Raw genomic sequence first — 14,607 nt, 5'->3', positions numbered from 1 at the left:
TTCCTTTCTCTCATCTCTCAAGTCTTGTCTGGCTCCTTTTCTCTCTTCCTTTTCCTCATTTATATTTCTTTCTCAGTCCTGACTATTCCTCCATGACTACACATCCTCATCAGTCAATCTTAAGTACCAGCAAGCAGCAACTTTTTAAATGTCAATTTATTCGCTATAGGAAAGGGTAGTCAAACTAAGTAAATGTCACTTAGTCTTATTATAATATGAAACTGTACTAGTTCAAACAAATTAGCAAAATAGTCTGATTTATTTCAAAATCTAAGGTTAGATTTTTAAAATATAGTTTAAAATTTAAATTTTAAAATGAATTTAAATGTATATATTTTATTTCTTGTGGTTTTTGTTTTTTGCATTTGATTACAAAACACTCTAAATAATAAATAAGCAAGCAAAAATAAAACGACAACTGAAAAGAGTAATGCTTTATCCCCAAATATTCTGTTTTTATGATTTATTTCCTATGTAAATACTTATTTTGATGGGAAATAGGTAAATTTGACATTGGTCAAGTTTGTAGCTGTCACAGTTCCCAATCACTAAGGGTCTGGTTTCTTGAATGTTTGACTAAAATGAATAAGCACCTATTTCACATGGGCTCTTCAAAGAGTAGCTTTTAGCAAAATCAGTCTATTTAGCCCATCAGAGACTTTTCAGCCAGTACAGAATTTCCATTCTCAATCCCAATTAATGTCTTTTCTATTAGTGGTCTATGATGATATATTAGTGCAGCATATATTTTTTATGATTAGAATATCAACTTTTGAAAATGTAGTTTCTTTTATACACATAACAGTCACACTTTCACCCTGTATCCTTGGGGATGCGACTAACTGCAGATTGAAAATAAATATGTGAATATACAAAACCATTAAAATCACAATAATAAAAAATAATGCAAATAGAAAAACAATATAGCAACTATCAGTACAGCACCTACATTGTATTAGGTATTATAAGTAATCTAAAAATGATTTAAAATATACAGGAAGGGCCGGGCACGGTCGCTCACGCCTGTAATCCCAGCACTTTGGGAGGCCGAGGTGGGCGGATCACAAGGTCAGGAGATCGAGACCACGGTGAAACCCCGTCTCTACTAAAATACAAAAAATTAGCCAGGCGAGGTGGCGGGCGCCTGTAGTCCCAGCTACTAGGGAGGCTGAGGCCGGAGAATGGCGGGAACCCGGGAGGCGGAGCTTGCAGTGAGCTGAGATCCGGCCACTGCACTGACAGAGCGAGACTCTGTCTCAAAAAAAAAAATAATAAAATAAAATATACAGGAAGATGTGCGCAGTTTATAGCAAATACTGTAGCATTTAAAATGAAGAACTCAAGTATCCAATTTCGGATTTTGAATCTTGTTATCTATGGGGTCATGAAACCAATTCCTCCATGGATAATGAAGGACAACTGTATTTCTGTTGGTATGATAGCCCAATCAGTTTTAAAGAATGGTTCAACGTCTATCATCTGGAAAAGGAGAACAACATGAGTAAACCTTTAAATTATAAATGCATTGAAGTTATCTCTCTTCTTTAAAAATGACATAGAATATCATATATAACACACAAAAAAATGAAGAAGGCAATTCCAACAAGAGAGGAAAATAGAGCTGGGAAAAGCATCTGACATACAATATTTTCCTCACTGACTTACTGGTTAGCAGCAAGGAGTACACGATAAATTTCAAGTTTAACTGGAACAGCAAAATGAATTTATGGTAAGTTGAAACAAAGTCATAACATGTGAAGAGAAAACAAGTTTTAAGAAATAAGAAATGCAAGTTTTTGTATAATAAGCTTTTATGTCATCAGCTCCATAAATAAAAATGATATTTGCTTTGCTGGGTCAAAATAATAAAATTTATATTACAGAAGATCTGAAACAAATTTTAAGCAACTTCTACAAATTGTTTTGAAACTTCTATGATGTTCAAATTCTGATGTTAAATGTATATAAGGAAAAAAATGGAAATCTATTGGTGAATCTTGGCCATTGTGCTCTGTCTGAATCTACAGATTAATTCCTTAGCATGAGGAATTAATCTGTAGATTCCTTAGGTACTCACTGGGAATAATTGTGTAATTTGGGATGGGCAGTTAGCATCAGATATCACTCTATTCTCTATCATATTGAATGCTTAGATACATATATAAAAAGACAAAAATGTAATTATTACTAAATATCAAATAACTATTGACAAATAAAAACTAAGGAATAAACATAAGTATATTTTTTCAACAAATTATTTAATATTTTCCGGGTTCTAGGCACTGTGTCTTAGGCAGAATTTCAATGGTGTGCAGAACAAAACCTGTGCCTTGAAGGAATTTTGGAAAGTGTTAAAGAAATTAAATCCCAAGCACAAATAGTTTTATACTTTACAAACACACTTCTATCTGTGCTGTTTAAGTTAAGTTTCTTGAAAGACCTCAGTTTAAGATTTTCATGCATTCCTCAACTGGAGATACTAATTTTTAGGCTGCCAATCTGATATTGTGAGTCATATCAACAGCCTACAGATCACTTTTTAAATTTATGAAAGGTTTCTTGAGTTCGTCTGACTCTGCTGCTTAGGTCTTTAAAGGCAGATCTTGGACTCTGTTCCCTAAATGTTCATTAAACATTGAAATGAGCAACTTGATGGAAATAAAAAACAGTTAAGCAAATATTAAAATAAAAAATAAAAATAACAAAATAAATAAATAGGTAACATAAAATAAAATAGTGCATGTGATTCCATGGTTCCATGTGATGTGTTTCTAGCCTAGCAACTCTGGTGCCTCTGTCCTGCTATTGCTCCTAACTTGTCATCCAGCTGCACTGTGAGACACCAGCAAGACTCTCCCCTCATCCCCCATCCTGATTTTGTAGCTTAGATACCACGAGGCGCTTGTATAATCTGGACACAGCCAGGCCTAGTGGACTTTGATTTCAGTCTGTGACCACTCACTAGTGATTTGACCTTTGGTACATCATTTAACCCGCTCAATGCTCAGTTTTCTCATCTGTAAGATAAAAGTTTGTACTAGATGGTCTCTTAAATCACTTCAAGCTGGAAAATGTCATGAGTTTATGAACACAATAAACACTAGGCTCCTGAAATTTTAGCACAGTCCTGGTTTGTTTTCTGTGGATATAAGTTCCTTTGAAAATGGAAGCTAATGTTGCATTCATTGAAAATAAAAAGAATTGATTATTACTCGTCAATGTGGTAACCATCTAAAACTAAGGTATAGAATAGAAGGCATCATTAGGAATGGGAAGTGGTGGAAATAAAAACAAGGATGACAAGTAAAAATACACTAAGTGAGAGAATTAAAAAGTCACTAAGTCAATAAAACAGAGAGTAGGAATTCTATTCACTGAATTATTTAGTCACTCATTCGAGAAACTGGTCACAAATGTAAATAAAACAGAAACCACAGTCCTTGCATATATATATGTTGTGGTCAGGAGGAAAGAATGGGGCATATTTACATATTAATAAACATTAGTTATGAATAAGAAATAAATCAGGTAAAAGAAAATAAAAGGGGGTAGAGATGATGTAATTTAACACTTCAGGGCATATTGTATCATTACAAGCCTATCAAGTTACTGAGATAAAACGTCATAATCTCAATTCTGTTCAACGATATTGTGAATATTTATTGGATGTGTACAATGTTATAAAACGGGAGGAGGAAGTGAAAAATATGTCCAAGGTCCAGGGGCTTAAAATCTATGGGAAAACAAGGGCGACATGGAGCAATTAAATAACAATGAAAGTTAATGTGATATTAAATGTTAAAATTAGTTTCAGAACCAATAATCTTTATTGGAGTAGGGAAAGAGAGCGAACTGAGTTCATCACCAAGTTATCAAATGCATTTATTTTAAATGTTAGATATATTATTCTCAACACCAAAGTCTCAGAATGTTTCTTTTGATTTTTGGTTAGGAATGAGTTTTAAGGGAAACAATCAAAGTATATCATCAGATGATAAAGGAAACCTCAACTTAATAGCTGTTCAGACACAGTAGATAATGGCAAGATGTTGCTGGCTCACAATTAATTGTGTATGAAGCAGCAGCAGAGCCATTCTTTTGTGACTGGGGGTGATTAACTCCCCAGCTATTAATCATCTAATTGTTAAAACTGATTACCTAAAAACTTGTTAGCATGTTAAATTAGCTCTACTGTCTCTCGCCTTTTAAAAACTATGTAACTGGTCAAAACATATTAGAGCTTTGATTAGATTTACAAGCTGTCCATTTTTTGTTATTTTCAAGGTGAAAATCCTTCCGACGGTTTTAGAAAGGTAGCTCCTTTCACATTTTGCAGAGAAAATGGATGTAAACAATAAAGAGATAAGAACAACCAAACTGGCATAATGGACCTCTGGGCTGTGACCAGAAGGGATAGTAATTTAATAAAGTCTGACCTGTGTTTTATTACATCTATATCTATATGTGTATTTAATACACACATCTGGTAGAAATACAAATAAGCATATATACATATATTGAAAATTACTCATCTACAGTAGTTATTGTTTAACACAATTTCCATTTATTTTTGGAGTTTGACACAACAGTATAAATGTGCATTTCTCTTAAGTTCTTCTTTTTCTTAGTACAAATAGTTTAGCACTGACTGCTGCAGTAACCTCCTAACTAACCTGTGTACATCCTCTTGCCTTTCTCAAATTGACACTTCCATTCTGCTTTTCCTGTGGTCTTTCAAAAATCAGAATCTGCTCCTATGAATCTCCTGTTTAAACCTCACTGTGATCATGCCTATATTTTAATTGAAAAGACTTTTGTCACAACAGTGTATATGTACAGGTCTGTTGTTTTAAGCTACTCCCTGGAGGTGGTGAGTTGCTGTCTGAGGAGCCCTAATGAAGAACAGGTTTGCTGTGTTGGGGCTTAGTCAGCAACGGAAAGACTCATCAGAAGCCCACCTTCCTGAAATGAGAAAGTGTAGTACTTCAACTGCGTTCCGCTTGGATCAGCCCCAGAGGGTTTTCCTACATCATAATGGAAATGGTTTTTCATTGTTGAAATGAATGGTATTCAACACTTGTGGTCAAGTTTACAACATTGAGTAGGCACCTCTACATTTTTCTGAACAGAGTTTAAGAAGACCCCAAAGCCAGTTGATCTATACTAAATATATCTACACTGAGAATGACGACCTGGCACCAAGAGGCCATCCCCTTCTATGGTAGACAGCCTACACCAGCCTGGTTGTGACCTGATATGCAGCACAGTACTGCTTCTGGAATACGGTCACATTTGAACTTAAGCCTTTCATTTAAGCTCATGGCAGATTGTCTAAAAGGACAGAAAGCTGAGGATTTTATTCAACTCATATAACAGATTGTGCTTTCTTCCTACTTGTTAGTAAGTGTTTTAATGTGTAATGGAATTAGGACGAAGGCTGTTGGTTTTCTTCTCCAGCCTAAAAATTGTGTATATTAAATTGTGTATATTTACAGTGTACAACCTGATGTTTTGATACAGGTATCCATTATGAAATGATTACCATGAGCAAGCCAATTAACACACCTGTAGCCATTATCTGCAGTGACTTCTGGAAGATACAGATATCTAACAAATAAGAAAAAACCAGTAAGTGCAAATGACAAAACTGGCTCACATTATTTGCAATACACATCAAGGCCTCCCCACTGCATTATCTGATAAGGGTGAAACTCACTTGCAAGTCATCCAAGCTTTCCGTGACCTTCCCACTCCCTCATTACAGCTACTTATCTTGAGAGACCTGGTCAGACCATATCACTCTTATCTTCCTCTTCAGACCCCTATTATTATTCTGTGCATTTTCTCAAGATGAACCCTCTACCTGAAACATCATGCCACACAACTAAATCGTATTCATCTTGTACAACTCAATGTAGATACTGTCTCCCCAGAAAGATCTCCTCCATCTTCGCAGGTTCGGTTGGGTGCCCGCCTGCTCAGTGTGCTTCCTGAGCATGCTTGTGATGCTCTTTGCCACCGTGGGTTGAAATTGTCGGTTTAGCCATTGGCCCCCTTCTCTACTTAATGAACAACAAACATAACAGCAGGTGCTTTATCTTTTTCAGACAACACAATGCTCAGCAAAATGCTAGGTGGCCTAAATAAAATCTCCCGTGAGTGCTTCAGTGGACATCTAGGGGGAACATCAGGGACATCTCCCTGTCTAAAAAAGAAATGTTTGCAATGAGCATTTTCTTAAGATCCTGACCTACATATTCGCAGAGTGAATAAAATTGTCTTCAGATATTTCTTCTACTAACAATTACATATGCGCTTCCATAAATATTACTGGGTAGAGCTTGTCATTATAGATTTGAGAATGTTCTTACATAATACCAAAACGTCCTGAAAAACATGACTCTGTATGTTAATGATCTGCATTTAGTCAGCCCGATAGTGAAAATAGCCGGCAACTGGGAAACATGTACATGAATCACAACAAGGCTATCCAAATTATTTGGCTTAGTGTGTGTGGATAAGTGCTGGTGTTAAATTTCTTATGTGAGGAACGCAGAAATCATCTCACCAACTTCTGGATGTGGCTTACAAATGACCTCATCCCTGTATCCTTCCTGTGGTAAGTGCGCAGGGATCTAAAGCATCATTCTCCTCAGTGGTAGTAAATTATTGACTTTATTATGCTTTAAGAATGATAAAATGGGCTCCATTAGTATGTGCATTTATATTCCAAGTACACCACGTAAGCTTCAGTGAGTCAGTTGTTTCCTGGAAATTACCAAAATGGGTGTACATAATCTGTCGTTGTATCCTACACAATGCAAAGGACACTGTGTAACAGCTAATCGTTTATTGGACAACAGTGGTATCACGGGGATATCTCGTATTTATTTTATTGATCACCTGAAAACTGCTGATACTGGTTTATAGGGCCATATGTTTCCTATAGTAAATGTTCCTTCACATATCAACTAGAATTACAAAATAATTCCAAATTCAACCATTTATAACTTCAACAGAAAAAAAAGCAAAAATCAATCTCTTCCTTATCCCTGTAATTCCCTGACAAGAAAAAACAAAAGCAAAACCAAGCAAGTAAATGTATCAGGTTATATTTAATGGGCATGTCTGCGTGGTTTATTTTTTTAAATGGAGAAGAAAAGAGAAATAATATATTTTGAATATATACCATGGAAAATGTTATAGCTTCTTTACTAATATAAAGTATTTAAACATGACAATGGCATTATTATTAGGTACTTAATGTTCATTCATAGATTAGTAAACTGTAAAATGAGGTCATTCACAATCCAACACTGCTCTTTTTACACCACTCTAATTTTGGAAGTATTTGTGAAATTTGTTAATTGTTAAGAATAGTAATAATCTAAGTGTTGGCATTTATTTAATTGCATAGCTGAGTAAAATTTATTGACATTTCTTTGGAAAATGAGAAAATTTAGATTTTCATGCAAGAATATTAGCTTAAAATATCTTAGTATTCAGTTCATCTAATTGCCCACCTAAACAAGAAAATTTGCATAATTGCTTAGCAAACAGTGGTTATACAATGGAAAATTGAATGGCACTTTAAAAATAATGAAGTAATTTGGAATGCAGAGATGAAGGCCCCAAAATAAGGGAAGCTAAAAGAAAAAAAAAGTTGTTCTCTTACCAATCTTACTTTATTTACCCCCATTATTTACTTCTCAATGCACTGGGAATTCTAGACTCTGAAATTTGTTTTACAATCAAATCATAAAGTGTTTAAATACAGTATTCATGTATTGTTACCTAGATATTGTTTCCCTAGTTTCTAAATGTATGTTCTAGAGATGTTGAGGAAAATGCTCTTTTTTGAAAGAAAACCTTTCTTTGTTTCTCTATACCAATGACACAGTGTATAGAATACCTTAAATGTTAAAAAAAAAAAAAGCCTATCTATTAATATAAAATGCAATTGTTAAGGCTTTCAAAATACCCCTGAAGTATAGCCATGGGTCCTTATTTGTCCACCCAAAGTATGTTGAAAGCCTAGTACAACTGACCAATTGGTTCGTTTTGTCTGCTGCCCAAATAGAGCCAATTTATCAAGACAGGGGAATTGCAATAAAGAGCTTAATTCATGCAGAGCTGGCTGAATGGGAGACAGAAATTTTATTATTACTCAAATCAGTCTTCCCCAAAATTCAGAGGCTAGGGTTTTTCAAGGATAATTTGGTGGAAGAAAGGGGGTGACCTGGCAATGGGTGCTTGCTGCTAATTGGTCGGGGGTGCAATCATAAGGGAATGGAAAATGGTCCTCCTGCATGCTGAGTCCCTTCTGGGTGGGGCCACTGGAGTGATTAGTGGGTCCAGGTGAAGCCATCCATCATCAGATGTGTGTGCAAAAAAACCTGAGAAGACATCTGGAAAGGCCAATCTTAGGTTCTACAAATAATGATGTTATCTGCAAGAGTAATTAGAGAAGTTGTATATCTTGTGACCTTTGAAATAATGGTGGATAATCCTTTATGTCTACACCGTAGCAGAATTTAAGTTCCTCTCATCCTTTAAACCTGGTGGTCTCTCATTAACTTTACAAAGGTGGTTGAGAAGGGCTACTATCATTTAAACTATAAACTAAATGTCTCCCCAAATTAGCTAGTCCCAAACTCAGGAATAATTAAGGGCAGTTTGAAGGCTAAAGGCAAGACGGAGAGTTGGTTACATCAGCTCTCTTTCACTGCCATAATTTTCTGTTATAATTTTTGCAAAGGCTGTTTTACTAGTTGTCAGCATCTGTGAATGAAATCTTGTGTGGAAATAGGGTCTTTGCAGATGTAATGAAGCTAAATGAGGTCATACTGGATTTGGGCAGACCCTAATCCTATATGACCGGTGTCCTTGTAAGAAGACACGCAGACATACACAATGAGGAGACCACCATGTGAGTGAGCATGGAGGCTGAGACTGGAGTGATGAGCCTGCAAGTGAAGGCACAGGAAGGACTGCCAGCAACTGCCGGAAGACAGGAGGAAGGCCGGGAACAGAGTCCCTCAGAAGCTCCAGAAAAAAATCAACCCTGCCGACGTCTGGGTTGCAGACTTTAACCTCCACACTATGACAGAATACATTTCTGTTGTTTTAAGTGACCCAATCTGTGATGCTTTGTTTCAGCAGTCCTAAGAGCTAATACACTGGACACATAAAAGTCTGGATTTAGGCCAGGCGCGGTGGCTCACACCTGTAATCCCAGCACTTTGGGAGGCCAAGGCAGGTGGATCATGAGGTCAGGAGATCGAGGCCATCCTGGCTAACACAGTGAAACACACTGTCTCTACTGAAAATACAAAAATTAGCTGGGTGTGGTGGCGTGTTCCTGTAATCCCAGCCACTCGGGAGGCTGAGACAGGAGAACTGCTTGAACCAGGGAGTCAGAGGTTGCGATGAGCAGAGATCTCACCACTGCACTCCAGCCTGGCGACAGAGCAAGACTCTGTCTTAAAAACAAAACAAAACAAAAAGTCTAGATTTAACAGCATGCTTCTAAAGTCAGAGGCTCATCAGGCACTGAACTGGAATCTTACAAAGTGATTAAAACCAAACAGAACAAAACAAAACCCATCTTTTTTCAAACATCTGTCTTTCAGTGTTGACAAACAGATTAGATGTTGTTAGCAAAGGTACACATGTGGCCATCTCTTGTATCCTCGTTCAAAATACATGAAAATGCTCTACTAAGCATTACACTAGATTTTGAAAAGAAAGAAACAGTCACAGGGCCCTAACTATTCAACAGTAACTGTTCTAACACTCGTAATGTACTATCTCATTTAATCACCAAAATATTCCTAAGACTAAAGTACTACGGTTGACTGAAAATTGTTATAAACCCCTTGAGATAGCAAATTGGCAATAAGTAAGAGAGACTGTAGAAATGTAGCCACTTCCAAGTGATAATTCTTTAGTTTCTCACCTTTGATATCTTGCATATGACTTTCACTACTACCCAGGCTGCAACATGTAGCAAATGAAAATATGGGGCAGGTAGTAACATTTGAATTCCAGAAACCAACTTTTTTAGCATAAGTATATCCCATTGAGTACACAGGACATACCAGCACTAAATACATAAATAAATAAATAAACTCAATAAATTAAATTCAATGGGGGCCCCCTGTCTGGCAAGCACGCTACTGTAAGACCTGAGCATTGGGAACAAAATGCAATAGCCTGTAGAGAATTCTGAAGTTTCACACAAGAATTCTAAAAGAAAACAGAAAATACCTGGTTATTATTTCATAGGGAACCAACTTTTATGATGTCTTCTCTTATCTTTGTATCCTTGTTTTCACTACAGTTCCTGGGAAATAGTAAATCTAAGAAAACTATTGAGTGAATTGAATTGACCATTTAGGTAATTTCTCTAAATATAAAGTGTGTTCTTTAAATTACTTTAATAGTTCTTCCCAGATGAGTCATTAGTAACAATAATTCTCATTTATAGTTTATTAATTGAATATAATCACTGGTTATATATATCATCATTCTGATCAACTTCTTTGAACCAATTTGTGAATATTTTGTGACAGGTAGAATTTTAGTAAGTCAAAATAATTATGAAAAGGTTTCTAACTCCATTAGTTCCCTAGGGCTGCTCTAGTCATGTACCACAAACCAGGTGAGTTAAAACAGTAGAAGTTTATTGGTTCAGAATTGTGAAGTTTAGAAGTCTGAAATCTACTAACTCAAGGTGTTGGCAGGACCATGATCTCTCAGATCCTTCCTGGCCTCTTCTAGCTTCTGGTGGTCCCAGTTATTTCTTGTCTTGTGGCTGCAGCACTCCAGCTTTGCCTCCATCTTCCCATTGCCATCTTCTCACTATATCTCTATTGCCAGGTGGTGTTTTCTGCTCTTATGAATACACCAGTCAACTTAAATTAGTGCCTACCCCAACACCTATCTTAGCTTGATTACATCTGCCAGGACCCTATCTGCAAACAACCTCACATTCACAGGTAGTAGTGTTTAGGACTTCAACAGATATTTTTTTGGTTGTTTTGTTTTTTTAATTTTTTTGAGCTGGAGTCTTGTTCTGTCACACAGGCTAGAGTGCAGTGGCACAGTCTTGGCTCAATGCAACCTCTGCCTCCCAGATTCAAGCAATTCTCCTGCCTCAGCCTCCCAAGTAGCTGGGATTGGAGGTGCCCAGCTAATTTTTGTATTTTTAGTAGAGAGAGGGTTGCACCATGTCGGCCAGGCTGGTCTTGAACTCCTGACCTCCTCCCAAAGTGCTGGGATTACAGATATGAGCGACTGCACCTGGCCAACATATCTTGTTTTTTATGTTTGTTTGTTTGTTTGTTGTGTGGACACAATTCAGTCCATAACACTAACCCATATTGTAATTTTGGCATAATGCCTAGTGTTTTCTAACAATGCCACTTACATAATAAACATTTCAAATCTCTAATCCCTTGGGCCAAGGAGTTTCATTGGCCTCACCTCATCTCACCAACCAGCCACAGAATGAAAATTCCTAAACTATTAATGTATTGAGAAAGGATAATATAAATGATTGTTGCTAGTTCTAAAACTTTGTATTAATGTCTGAATTACTCATCTAATTAAATGGAGCAATAATTGCCGCTACTACAACATGTTAGATACATCAGTGCAATTCATTACTAATTGCCTGCACCCTACCCCAGGGTATTAGTGTCTGGAAGGCCCAGGCCAAGCCCCACCCATCACAGGACACAAAAGGACAATAGTCACATAATACAGGGTTCAGGTACCATTCTTTTCAGCAGTTGTTCCTGTTGTACAGCTCAGAAAGTAGTGAGTGCCTTATCGTTTAATATGTTTACACAGGAGGGCTGGGCGTGGTGGCTCACGCCTGTAATCCCAGCTCTTTGGGAGGCCAAGGTAGGCGGATCACCTGAGATCAGGAGTTCGAAACCAGCCTGGCCAACATGGTGAAAACCTACCTCTACTAAAAATACAAAAATCTAGTTGGGCGTGATGGCCGGCACCTGTAATCCCAGCTACTCGGGAGGCTGAGGCAGAATTGCTCGAACCCAGGAGGTGGAGGTTGCAGTGAGCCAAAGTCGCACCACCGCACTCCAGCCTGGGATAGAGATAACCAGACTCCACCTCAAAAAAAAATAAATAAATAAAATTTATATATATATATAATATATGTTTACACAGGTTCTCTTTCTCTAAATAATACCTTTCAAATTATTAGTTTTGTTTGTATTCTATATTTAATGATCACATGCTCTACACAGTTTATAACAGTTTATTAACACACCATAAGACTGAAAGAACCAAACCAAAGACAGACGTACGGTCTACAATAAAGAGTGAATACGTAACAGACAGTGAATATAAATGGAAGTAAGATACTCCAAAATAGGTGTCATTTCTGTTTTTTATTTCAGATTCCTTTGAACATTAGTAATCACCATGAAAATTATTCAATATTTGCAGTTATCCTAGAAGGATAATTCTTTAATAAAAATGTGGCAGCTTTAACCTTATATACAGAGCTCAATTTGTATTTATAGGCATCGGAAATTGATTTAGGTCAGCCTCAGCACGAACAGAGTATGTAGCCACTTCCCTGCGTGAGCTACTTTTGTGTCCCCTAAGCATAATAGATAATTGCCTTCTCTAGGGAGCCGACCAGGGTCTTTTGTAATGTGGAAAGCTGCAACATTAGCAAACTCAGGTATTTGAAAGTGAGCAAGTAAAGAGGTACTACTCTTCAGGATGATAAATGGGGCTGGAGAAACTGTACTGACAGCATTTTGGAATAGACAATAGGGATCAGAACTATTAAAACCAGAAATTGCACCAAACCAGAGGCACAGTCCTTTGTGGACAAACTAAACACTTTCTTTCTTGTGAAATAACTGGAAAAACAAAAGTTTTGTATGAGTGTAATAAGAGTCCACAAAAACTCAAATTGTCTTTCCTTGATAAGCAAATTAGTGGTGAAAACTGAAAAAAAAAAAAAAAAAGTACTTACCCCCTCATTTTTTAGGGAAGAATTCTATGTATTCAGACCAATACATTCAGCCCTCTCAATGCTTCAATATTTGGGTCTGTGCAGGTCTTTCTGCAACGTAAGCCAGCACTCCTACCAGTGTTTACTGAATGTTATGCTATGTAATGATAGTGTTGGACATTTATCAGATTATTATTTCCTATATCTGTTTCATAATTGAAACATAGTTTTCAAAAAATACACAACAAAATCAAAAGGTTATCTTTCCTTAAAAAGAAAACACAGAGAGGATGACATAAAAAAAAAGGAGAAAGAGAAATGGATTTCAAATATTCAGATGTCTTTGAAAACTGAATTGAAGGACAAACAAGTTATCCCTTTTCAATAGAAAGAATATGTAAAGATAGCAAAATTCAGCGAAAAACTCAGGGATAATGGAAAATATGGAAACAACTCCAATGTTCTCAAAAACCACAGTGTAAGCAAAAGTAATTGCTAAAGTGCTTTGTCTTTGTTGTATATTAAAAATCTAGAAATCCGCCTGTGAACTGAAAATGCAAATTTTTAACATGATTTCAGTTCACTAATTTGAAGTCTGAAAAAATTAGACAAAACATTGTCTCCTACTCTTATATTTCTCTCAATAATAAGATTGTTTCGGGACATAGATTTGAACTTGCTAAAATTGTATTTTCTCAGATCAGCAGCCTTGTGAAATGTCCAGCTTAGTTATTCTCTCTCATATTTTGGTGGCTTTGCATTTCTTGGTAGCCTCAGCAAAGCTGACTGTTGGGCTGAAAGGTTCAAATAAAACAAGACCGAAAGGGCAGACAGAATGATGTGATATTCCAAATCAGATGCAAGAATTAAAAAGTAATCAGCCGGGCGCGGTGGCTCAAGCCTGTAATCCCAGCACTTTGGGAGGCCGAGACGGGCGGATCACGAGGTCAGGAGATCGAGACCATCCTGGCTAACACGGTGAAACCCCGTCTCTACTAAAAAAATACAAAAAACTAGCCGGGCGACGTGGCGGGCGCCTGTAGTCCCAGCTACTTGGGAGGCTGAGGCAGGAGAATGGCGTAAACCCGGGAGGCGGAGCTTGCAGTGAGCTGAGATCCGGCCACTGCACTCCAGCCCAGGCGACAGAGCAAGACTCCGTCTCAAAAAAAAAAAAAAAAAGTAATCAAACAAATAAAATCCTCCTTATTGCATCAACGTTGGGTGGGGAACAAAGTAGACTGAATTTAACAAAATTTATTTTTGTAAAATTTTTGTAAAATTTTGTATTTTGATTTATTTTTGTAAGAGAAATCTTCCTTACTTCAGAAGCTAATAAATGTAAATCATCCTACAAATTTGAAAACCCCTGGGAGAAAGGCATACTCTACTTTCAGTTAGCAAATTGGACATAATTGTAAAAGAAGCATGCACCCATTTCAACTTGTGAACATGAAGATTGAGGTTGCATGCTTAACTTCTGCATAGTAGAAACACGAAGAGGAGCCCTCTCAAATAAATAACTGTCAAAGGAACCAATCCATGAGGCAAAAGTAACCTTCTCAGAGAAAGACACTGTTATTTTTTCTGTTTTTATGATTTCTTGGTGGTGG

General features: G+C 36.8%; 1 protein-coding gene across 2 annotated transcripts in view; it reads right to left on the bottom strand.

The window, feature by feature from the left end:
• The window catches only part of CNTNAP2 (contactin associated protein-like 2), a 2,310,676-nt gene that overhangs the window by 1,689,781 nt on the left and 606,288 nt on the right, over nt 1-14,607 (bottom strand). The window lies entirely within an intron of this gene.

This window comes from Colobus angolensis, unplaced genomic scaffold (genome assembly GCF_000951035.1).
Source record: "Colobus angolensis palliatus isolate OR3802 unplaced genomic scaffold, Cang.pa_1.0 Scaffold2, whole genome shotgun sequence".
Classification (NCBI taxonomy): Eukaryota; Metazoa; Chordata; class Mammalia; order Primates; family Cercopithecidae; genus Colobus; species Colobus angolensis.
The sequence above is the reverse complement of the archived record's forward strand: the minus strand, read 5'-3'. Positions and strand labels throughout refer to the sequence as shown.